Source organism: Sphaeramia orbicularis, chromosome 19 (genome assembly GCF_902148855.1).
Source record: "Sphaeramia orbicularis chromosome 19, fSphaOr1.1, whole genome shotgun sequence".
Lineage (NCBI taxonomy): Eukaryota > Metazoa > Chordata > Actinopteri > Kurtiformes > Apogonidae > Sphaeramia > Sphaeramia orbicularis.
The window spans coordinates 18,933,826-18,943,819 of NC_043975.1; the positions used below are offsets into that span (position 1 = coordinate 18,933,826).

At 34.8% G+C, this 9,994-nt stretch overlaps 1 long non-coding RNA gene across 1 annotated transcript; it reads right to left on the reverse strand.

Moving 5' to 3' along the window:
- Positions 1-8,744: 8,744 nt before the first annotated feature.
- On the reverse strand, positions 8,745-9,743 carry LOC115409994 (uncharacterized). Its single transcript, XR_003934039.1, has 3 exons — positions 9,663-9,743; positions 9,388-9,389; positions 8,745-8,786 (listed from the first exon to the last, which is right to left on the reverse strand). It is a non-coding gene; the product is annotated as an uncharacterized LOC115409994 (long non-coding RNA).
- Between the last annotated feature and the right edge of the window lie 251 nt (positions 9,744-9,994).

Here is a 9,994-nt window from a genome sequence, read left to right on the forward strand (position 1 = left end):
TGAAACTGAAATAAACACAAACAAAACATGCGTGCATTTGAAAACCCTCGGCCTTCAGTCCACACCAAAGTTTTTGCAATTACAGACCCCCACCCCCCGCTAACGAACCTCAATCTATCCTCAGTAAATAATTCTACAAGTAACGCAATGTACCTGTATGTATGTGGAGGACATGTCAATAAAGCTGTTAGAAAGTGAAAGTGAAAGTCAGCTCCCCTCACCTTATCTATAGTCGCTTTTCCATCGGACATCTGCGTAAAACTTTACTGATATTTACTAAATGTGGAAAAAACAGAAGTGCGTAATGTCAAGTTTTCCATTAAATCACAAATGCGATGATTTGTTTATTTATTATCGCCAGATGACAAGAGAAGTCATTCCATAAACATGGCGATGAACGCAATTATCGCATTGATTTACAGATATATTCATTATTTTTATATATTACCCCTCTATCTCACACTAAATAAAAAAATTATTCCATTTCCTTGTTTGTCCACAATGTTTCTTTTAAAACTCTTCTTCTTCACTTGTTGTGATGTCCGTTGAAAAGATCTGTTTTTTTTTTTTTTATTATTATTCACGTGACTTTAGCTGTGTAAAAAGGTTTATCCATTGCAGTTTTGCGTGATATACCATTTACACTAAACCCGAAAAACTACTTCTTGCCAACGCAAAAACTTTTAATTGAAAAACGAGTTTTGGTGAATTTGTCTTTTTTCCATTAGGCAAATTTTTATGTGCAAGTTATATTTGCACAATTTTAGGGTCAATGGAAAGCAACGGAAAGCGACTAGCATAAGCTGTTCTGGATGAGAATGTGAAGAAAAAATTAATATTTTCACGCTCAAGTGTGATTCTACAGGAAAATATTGTAAAGTGTAAAGTTGTCCTGTAATGGTGTAAAAAAAAAAAAAAGTTTTTTTTTTTTTTTTTAAATAGCATAAATCTATTGTGCGAGGTTGTGCTTTTGTCAGTAATAAATAATGCATAAATGGGAAAAACAAGACTTTGATCAAACCTTGCATTAACATTCATCCTGGAAGATCTGATAACATGTGGGATGCCCTCATGCAGCATCTGAACACACACAGGATGCATTTGGAGATGATCTGGGACACATTTGTCCTCATTCTTTAGTCTAAACAGGTACGCATCCTGGGACACAGTGAAGGACTGCCTCCCCAGCTGACATGCTCTGTCTAGCATGTCAACAGTGTCATATTAAAGTCATATTTTAGATTCTAAGCACTTAATATGTGTGCTGCTGCTCCAGAGACCTGAACAAAACTTTGCCTTCAGTACTTTTTGTCCATGAATAAAGTCCAGCAGAAATGCATTTATTATTATCTTATTGTTGTATTGTTTTTGCTTCCATTTGTTTGTTTGTTAAAAATCTGGCAGTACAATTATTGGTTGAATTCATACCATTATAGTGACACAGAATAGATCTGATTACAATTTGGGAAAAGTAGGTCAAAGTTTCAATTTTTAATGAATTTTTTAAAATATTTTTTTTCCCCATTTACTTATAATGAGTGAAATTTCAAACATCTGTAGCAGCAAAACTATTGGTTGAATTCATACCAAATTGGGATTATAGACTGACAATGACCCGGAATAGATGTCATTACATTTTGGGAAAAGTAGGTCAAAGTTTAAATTTTTTATGACTTTTTTAAAATCTTTTTTCCCTCACTTACTCACAATGGGTGAAATTTCACATGTCTGTAGCAGCAAAACTATTGGTTGACTTCATACCAAATATTAGGATATTCAACTGAAAACGCCAGTGGAGTTTACCAAGAAAGTAAAGGAATGAACTGTACCAGAGGATCTAGAACCCCTGGTTCCCCATGGGTTAATGCAGAAGTGTTATTCTAATCTTCTAAAAGTGATGTTCTAATGTTCTAAAATACATGTTCCTTCTGTTTTTTTCTTGTATTTTTTATATTTACTTATTGTTTTTTGTTTTCCACTTACGGGTAAGGAACCAAATATGGTAACTCCATTCACCTTGATTTTCAACATAACAATAAAAAAAGTTTGAAAAATTTTTGGTTATGCAATTCCTAAAACATGCTTAGTGATGTATTTTGGATGTATTATTGATAAAAATGTAAGAAAAAATGATAGATATTAGTTTCAAATACTATTAGCAGCCTGTAAAAAGGCTATTACCAAAAAAATGGTGCAGATTAGAACCACCTACAACTGGATACAAACTGTGAATGGAATATTCGAGATGGAGATTCTGATTCAGTCAGAGGAGTGTAACTCAAAACAACATTTTTATTGTATTAGAGTCATTTTTGTTTCGTTCTTTGTCCGTTTATTTCTTCTCTCTGTAGAAACAAGCTGCTTTTAATTAAGCAGAAACCAACCCCTTAAAACCCCATGTCAAAAGTAACAATAGAAAAGACCAGAATGGACCGACAAACTGAACATAAGGACGGTGCACTGGACAGGCCAACCCTGTACAGGGCTGTAGAAGCTGGCAGCGCACCGCTACCCTATGAAAAGAACAAACCACAAAAGAAATTCTAACGAAAGAAAAACAGGATGTCCGGATCCACCTGGCCAAACAAAAAGGAAAAGCTAACACAAGGCTAACAACAACCCACGCTGGCATGCAGAAACTGGCGTGGAGTGGATGCGCCTCGACGTTCGTGCCGAGAGAGAGAGAGAGAGAGAGAGAGAGAGAGAGAGAAGAGAGAGAGAAGAGAGAGAGAGAGAGAGAGAGAGAGAGAGAGAGAGAGAGAGAGAGAGAGCTGCCCAAGGGTGCTCGACTATATAGCACCAGTGGCGCCAAAACTAATTAAGGAAGGACAAAGGACAAAAAAATAGTTAACCTAGAGGAATGGAATCAACTTGGTTAAATCTCTCCAAAATTATTAATCTAAAATAGACCAGAGTCAAAAGAAGAAAAAGACCAGAACAAATAGTGCACAGCAACGAACAGTATCCTAAATGTCCCTTATTACCTCCGCCAAGGAGGTTATGTTTTTGCCGGTGTTGGTTTGTTTGTCCATAACTTTTTGAGTTATCTTGCACACGGACAGACAGACAGATTCGGATGAAAATTTCAGGAAATGTTGATACTGGCACAAGAAACAAACAGATCTGCCTTAGCGGAGGTCTGTGCTCTCCGAGTGCTTTTCTAGTGTTTGTTTTGTTTTGTAATGTACAGAAATAAAACAATAAAGTTAAAAAAAAAAAAAAAGTGAGAAAAATGTCACAAAAGTAATGGTTTTATGTCCTCCAAAAACACACTATAAGGTTGAAATTTTGTGTTTCAGAGTATTTCTATGAGTGAACTATACAGGGTGGGGAAGCAAAATGTACAATATTTTGAGGCAGGGATTGAAAGACAGTGTATGACCAATTAGTTTATTGAAAGTCATGAGAATTTATTTGCCACAAGAAAATGTACATAATAGAAAATGGTTTTATTCTATGTGTCCTCCTTCTTTCTCAATAACTGCCTTCACACGCTTCCTGAAACTTGTGCAAGTGTTCCTCAAATATTCGGGTGACAACTTCTCCCATTCTTCTTTAATAGTATCTTCCAGACTTTCTGGTAATAGTTTTGCTCATAGTCATTCTCTTCTTTCCATTATAAACAGTCTTTATGGACACTCCAACTATTTTTGAAATCTCCTTTGGTGTGACGAGTGCATTCAGCAAATCACACACTCTTTGACGTTTGCTTTCCTGATTACTCATATGGGCAAAAGTTTCTGAAAAGGTATGGATAATAGTGTTAGGTATGATTATGATATCAATACATGTTTGGTTTCAAAACAATTGACGTAGTGCCTGCTGAGAAAAAACAACTAAATGTTCATTGTAAATTTTGCTTCCCCACCCTGTATACTGTACCATGTTTCTTTTAAAACTCTTCTTCTTCGCTTGTAACGTCCGTCAACATCTGTTTTTTTAAATTCATTTGACTCTAGTTGCAGAAAGAGGTCTTTCCATTGTGGTTTTGTGTGACATACTATTTGCGCTACGCCTGAAAAACCACCTCTTGCCAGCACAAAAATTTGAGTTTTGGCAAAATTGTAATTTTTCCATTAGGCAAATTTGAATGCACAAGTTATATTCGCGCAATTTGAGGTGAACTGCGATGAACTGGCGACTTGTCCAGGGTGTACCCCGCCTTCGTCCCTATGTAGCTGGGATAGGCTCCAAGCGACCCCCGTGACCCTAGTGAGGATAAAGTGGGTTCAGAAAATGAATGAATGAATGATTATGACATCAATATATGTTTGGTTTCAAAACAATTGACGTAGTGCCTGCTGAGAAAAAACAACTAAATGTTCATCGTAAATTTTGCTTCCCCACCCTGTAAAGGGTTAACAAACCATAACGTGTAGCTTATATTCTTCAGCAGATCCAGTCAACACTCTAACAGAGTATTTCTTCAGCTTAGACACCTCCGCTTCAGACCTTCGATGTGTTTTGTATTTTGTGCTGTTGCTTCTTGTTTTAATGCCTCGGAACAGTCCACACTGATGTGACAAGTGCTTTTTAAGTCCACTTTAATGGAACACTCTTCATACATACATTCATAATCACTCTTTGAGCTGTTTTACATGGTCACGCAAAGGTGTGTACTCCTGTGTTTTCAGACCGGATAAATCCATTACTTCTGTTCTCTGGCTGATGTACAACAGCTCAACTTGACAACTGTTGGGATTTTCAGCCTCCCATAAGTATGTGTCCAAATTTTAATTGACCATAATGTTTAGTTATACTAATGGAATAAAGCTAAGGTCATCCAAAAACTAAACCTTACATAGCGATGGAAATAATGGCCTAGTTTGAAATGGCTTTGAGTGTAATGGAGCCAATTAGAGTGCAGGTAGTATCACAGCTGTGTTAGCAGTAGTAGCAGCAGCGCCAAAGCCATCAATGGAAGCTCAGCTTAGAAACAGACTGTGTAATGAACCTTTGATGGTTTGGAAAAGTAGGCACTAATATGGGCTTTAGAGTCCAGACAAGAGAAGTAAGAAAATGTTTTAAAGCTTTCATCATGATACACAGATGCAGTGGTAATAGGGAATATTACTGCTGGACAAGTATGTGATAGATGTGGGGGAACATATTGTACGTTACAATACTTTAGCGATATTATCTGTAATTAACCTAAACCTCATAAATGGGATCGCTAGTTTTATGTTACAGATCATCGTAAACAAACTTTAACCCATAAAGACCCAGTGCTACTTTTGTGGTAGTTCCCAAATATTTTTTTTTTCTCAATATTTAACATTTCTTAAGTGATTTGTCACTATTTATTATGATTTTTTTTTTATTTTTTTTAGTTTGACCCTTTCATGCATGAATTATGAGAACCTTAATCAAGATTTTTTTTACTTAGTGTTTTTATTCGTCTTAAATTTGGCGTTAATTGTACAGCTTTTTACGTTTTTAATCTATTCTTGTATTTTATTATTTTATTTAGGTTTTATCTATTCTTCTGTATTATCTATCTATCTATCTATCTATCTATCTATCTATCTATCTATCTATCTATCTATCTATCTATCTATCTATCTATCTATCTATCTATCTATCTATCTATCTATCTATCTATCTATCTATCTATCTATCTATCTATCCATCCATCCATCCATCCATCCATCCATCCATCCATCCATCCATCCATCCATCCATCCATCCATCCATCCATCCATCCATCCAATTATTATTTTTATTATTATTTTTTTTTTTTTACAGGTGTAATATGTCTTTTAATCTATTCTTGTATTTTACTCTGTTATTTTGGGTTTCATTTATTTTTCTGTACAGTACTTGAATCCACTGTGCTTTATAAATAAAGTTGGATTGGATTTAAAACAAAAAAACAATGCGTTTGAAAATTTTTTTAATGAATCTATTTTTCATGGATTTGCAAAAATGTCCACTCAGCTGGACACCATGCATTTGTTGTATTTGTTTGTTGTGTGAAAACTATGAAATAAAAACATTTTCCATGCTGCTAATCTGATGTTTAGTCACATTTTAACATGCCCTAATACTAGTCATTACTCACTTCATGGAGATAATATGGGGAAAAAAAAAAAAAAAAAGTTTTTGGGGTTAATTACAGTCTAATAAAAATAATAAGCAATTACTTTACACTCAAACATGTCACCGCAGATCAATTTTATCAAAAACAGCTAAGTTACAGTACTGGTATCTATTGTAGTGTATGGGATGATGCATGAGCGTCCACTTTGTTGGCTGATATGGAACTAAAACAACAAAATTCATGAATATACAAGAGAACAACTTTGAGTAGCTGTCCACTGGAGTGACCACTATGCATGAAAGGGTTAATTTATTTTGAACATGCAACAAGACAAAGTAACCTTACTTAAATGCTGCATTCCAGGCCCGTTTTTTGAGCCCGTAAGTCACGACTTCAAAACACGGCTCACAACTTTGTAGCGTTCCAGGCAAGTCACACCAAACTGCCTGAGCACAAGGAAGCGTGGTGGCTAGATGTAAACAAAGTAAATAATAATAATAATTCTAATAATAATTATAATTAATAATTCATAATTTGAGTTCTTGTTTGTTCAGTATTAATTGTCAGCCTTGTAAATCCAAGCTGGACTGACTGTACATATCCTGACCAAGGAAAATAAAATTCTCACTTTGTGCAGTAATCTACACCTGGCTTTTCTGCCTCCGTCCATAATAATATACATTATATAGACTAAATGTGTCTAAAATTAACATTTATTTGCAACATAGTATTGCAAACTATTACATGATCAAAACAAATTTATTTTAGCAAAAAAAAAAAAAAAGTCTCAGTTTTGAATGTTTGGGGTTGCTAGAAATTTGTGATGTTAAAATGGAGTCACGAGCCAAAAAAAGGTTGGGAACCAGTGCACTAATAGAACTGGAGTGCATGACCGTGGGCCGTCTGTTATTTGGTCACACCTCTTATGGGCGTGGCTTACGTTTATAAAAGGGCCTCAGCAGGTGTGTGTACTCACTCTCTTTTTCTGACTGAGCAGCCTGATGACCACATGGCCAACACACTGGTAAAGTTTATTTTGTGTCTTTGTTTTGTTTGATTCACACACACTGACTTCACTCACCCTAACATGCGTTACATTACTGCAGCGGTTCTCAATCTTTTTCTGCCGGGCCCCCCTTTGGAGCATGAAAAATCTCCAAGCCCCCCTCAACCCCAACAACATTGTACCTGTGGCGCAATTACACTGAACAACAACAAATTTATTGTTTATGTTTTTGAGCTGATTTAGGATAATTTTGGTGTGCTGAATCCAAAAATCACATTCATTTTGCTCAATCAGGTCAACTTTCTGAACTACGCTACATATTGGCTTTTTAACATTTTTGCTTACATTTATGGGCATTTTCACATCATATGATAAAAAATTCTTTCATATTTCTTGCAATAAATGAGTTCTGAAGATTTTACTTTTGCCAGTTTATGATTAATGTTTTTTTTAATATTACAGGTGAATGAAATGGCTTCGACTAGAAGATCTTGCAAAAATAAGCCTGACGTATTCTGCTACATCTGCAGTGAATACACCATTGTACCTAACAGGAATCCTGTTAGAAAATTATTATTTTTTCTCTTAAAACCTATTTTGGGGGAGAACTATTTAAAAAAATCAACTGATAAAGTCATAAAAATGTAATCAATTTTGTGAGAAGATCTAATTTTTCAAAATCAAATTAGCAAAAAAATCTGGCCTGATTGAGAAAAACAGATGTGATTTTTGGATTTAGCGGTGCAAAATGGTCCTAATTCAGTTGAAAAAACCTAGACAACTTGCAAAAAACATTTTTTTGTAACCCAGTGTTATTACTTTTATTGAAAGAAACATCAGTATCTAAAGAATACTTTTGCTTTTCCTTGAATAATTTGTTGCGCAAATTAAAAATAACGTAGTTTTTGATTGAACAATACTGATGAACTCAACAAGACTGCTCCCTGAGACATTAGTTTTCCAAATAAAAATAGGAAATGAGTAATTATCTTACAACTATGACAATAAGGTACATTTTTTATAGAACAGCAAACAAATTTTGGTAACAAAGATGAACATTATAACAATATCAGTGGCTGCAATGAGCCCGTTTACGTTGCACATCTCAGATCATTAAAGTGCAAATTGTGCAAAAACGGAAACATTGCACATTTTTCTTTTCCCGTCCAATCCTTGTCTATTTTCCAAACCTAAACTCTTTGTCCAGTCTAGTGACAGATCACCATGGCAGTAGATTTTTTTTTGTTGTACCTCCCTAAAATGAGTCCAGGGTGCTCCAACGCTAAAACATTAGTTCCACCTGCTACATGTTCTAACCTGAAGAAAAAATAAACACCTAGAAATGATCCCATGCCCCCCCCCCCCCCCCCCCCCCCCCCCCCCCACCCTCCCAGGGGGGCCCGCCCCACATTTTGAGAAACGCTGCATTACTGCCATCTGCCATCTATGTGCTGCATCTGGACTCTGTTTAGTGAAATAAAGGCAGATGTTAGTTTTGCTTACTTATTGGTCTTCTGAGGGCAGAAACTGTTGTGACTGGTCCAATCAAGCAACCAATCAACACAGAGGAGAGGCGGGAGAAGTAACCGCCAAGCAGCTAACGGTTCTGGCTAGGATCATCATTACTGTGGATGGAAAGCCCTGTGTTCTTCAGAGCAGGAAGGTAAGTTTATTTTCCAGTCGGAAGCGCTCAATCAACGTATCTATTTTCATTCCTCAGTAGCATGCCCACTAATGCGACTTTTACTTTGCCTTTGCCAAGAACTAATGCTCTCAAAAAGATGTTTATATACCGAGCCATCTCATTTTGGAATATGTTACCCCCAGAAATGATATTGATATGTAGTCATGTTGTTTCAAATCAAATCAAAATCAAATCAAAGCTTATTTATATAACACTTTACAACAACATAAAGAAGCCCTTTACAAGAAGTGCTTTACATCTAAAAGCATGATTAAATTATAAGATAGAAACAGGTTAATCAAGTACCATAAATATGCAGAAAGCAATGATCTGTTTTTAAAACACATCTTAAGAAATCTATAATCAGTAATGAAACAATGCTAAATTAATGTAACTGTTTTTTTTTTTTCTTTTCTGTCTATGTATTTTGTAAATGTATAAATTATATTATTTTTATATTGAGAAGTAATCATGCTGTTTTTAAAACTAATCTTAAGAAATCTGTAATCAATAATGAAACAAGGCTAAATTAATGTAACTGTTTTGTTTTTGGTTTTTTTTCTGTCTAATGGGCTTTGTAAATCAAAATCAAATCAAAGTTTATTTATATAACACTTTACAACAACATAAAGAAACCCTTTACAAGAAGTACTTTACATCTAAAAGCATGATTAAATTATAAGATAGAAACAGGTTAATCAAGTACCATAAATATGCATAAAACAAATCTTAAGAAATCTGTAATCAGTAATAAAACAATGCTAAATTAATGTTACTAGGTTTTTTTTTTTTTTTTTTTTTTTTTCTGTCTAATGTGCTTTGTAATTGTAAAAATTATAATATTTAAATATTAGGAATGGATCCCAGGAATAGTCTCTGCTTTGGTAGAGACTAATGGGGATCCTAAAATAAAGAAATAAAGAAATGCTGACACAGTTAGCTGAAGCACAGCTCTGTATGTTAGCTATCATCAGCTAGCTAGCACCAACTAGAGGTGCTAGCTATCACTAGCTGCAAAATTAATATTCTCTGTATTTTGCATTTTTCAATGTAAATCATATATTTTCCTATATTTAATTTACTGATAATGTAGATGTCCACGAAAACTCAGAGTAAATTCAAAGGTTATTATATCGGAAACAGAAAAAAAGTGTCTTTCTGAGGAAAGATATCAATAACTGAGTGTAAAAACAAGTGTGTCCATCCACTGTCACTGATCAAACACCATGGGTTTTATTGGTGAATCAATGTTGTAGAAGATGAT